A 1176-nucleotide genomic window follows, 5' to 3' on the forward strand; every position below is an offset into this window, starting at 1 on the left:
ACTTTTACAAAGGGATGTTTACTTTAAAGATACAGTAAGAAAAACTATGCAACCATTTGCCCTAACACCTGAAGGGCATAAATCCTACCCTCTATACCATCTTGGTCTCTGGGGAAAGGGTTACCCTCACAATTTAGCTTAGATAAGTATTAGTTCCACCAAATTCTGGTCCATAACCCACTGGGCCCTGGTTGCTCAAGGCTTTGATGCTGGGCTAGCTGCCATACCCAGCCTGTGCTCCTGCATTCTAATTTCCAGAGCTTGAGCTTCTAGGTTGGAGACTCCATTCTCTGCATCCAGAACAGATGCCATATGGGTATCTAAAGGGGAGGGAGAAGAAAAGAGGCAGCCCTAGGCCCTCCTTATTTACCCCATAGTGACTCCACCTGTGAGTGAAGTTCTTCCCTCACAGAGTGCAGGAAAAAGCCTTGCCTTTGCTCAGTTGGGCAGTTCAAAGGACACTAATAGCTCTGATTGCACAGTCAATGAACAAAGGTGTATGCATGCCCTAGTTCTCCAGTCTCCATTAGCAGGTCCACTAATAGCTTACACATGTGTGATGCCATCTGAACACATGCCAAACCCCCATTACACCCTCATGAAGCTTCCAGTCTGTTGGGTAGGAGACACCAACACAGACAATTACTTGGTGACTGGATTAGAGAACTATAAATGAAGTGCAACATCAGTCCTGAAGGGGAATAATGTTACTAAGCAAGGAAACAAAGAAAACCTAATGAAGGCACTTGAAATGGGATTTAAAGGACAGATGGAAATCCAGCAAATGAAGAGTGTAGAATACAACCAACACACTTTTTTAAAAATAGGAAGCAAATGAGCCTCAAGTAAAAACAGTTGGTTTTCCAAAGATTTGATAATTAACTCTTTCCCTCTTTCTTCTCTTGTTTTTTTTTTCCCTCCACAATCCACTCAAACATTTTCTTCTTGAATGTATTTAATTTTATGTAATAGATCAGCACATCCAGCTTTCTTCTGAGGTCACATACCAATGGAAAAGCCATTTTCACAGCGTATCAACTTATACCAGAAAGGATATTCACATTGAAAATTCATGCCTCTAGACTCCATGCATGGGGCAACTTCTTTTCCCAGTCCACATGCAAGACAATTGCATTCTTATTCCTCAAGTCTTGTTCAGAATGTATCTTCTTCAAA

The sequence above is a fragment of the Phascolarctos cinereus genome, unplaced genomic scaffold, assembly GCF_003287225.1.
Source record: "Phascolarctos cinereus isolate Bilbo 61053 unplaced genomic scaffold, phaCin_HiC Scaffold_9;HRSCAF=440, whole genome shotgun sequence".
NCBI lineage: Eukaryota > Metazoa > Chordata > Mammalia > Diprotodontia > Phascolarctidae > Phascolarctos > Phascolarctos cinereus.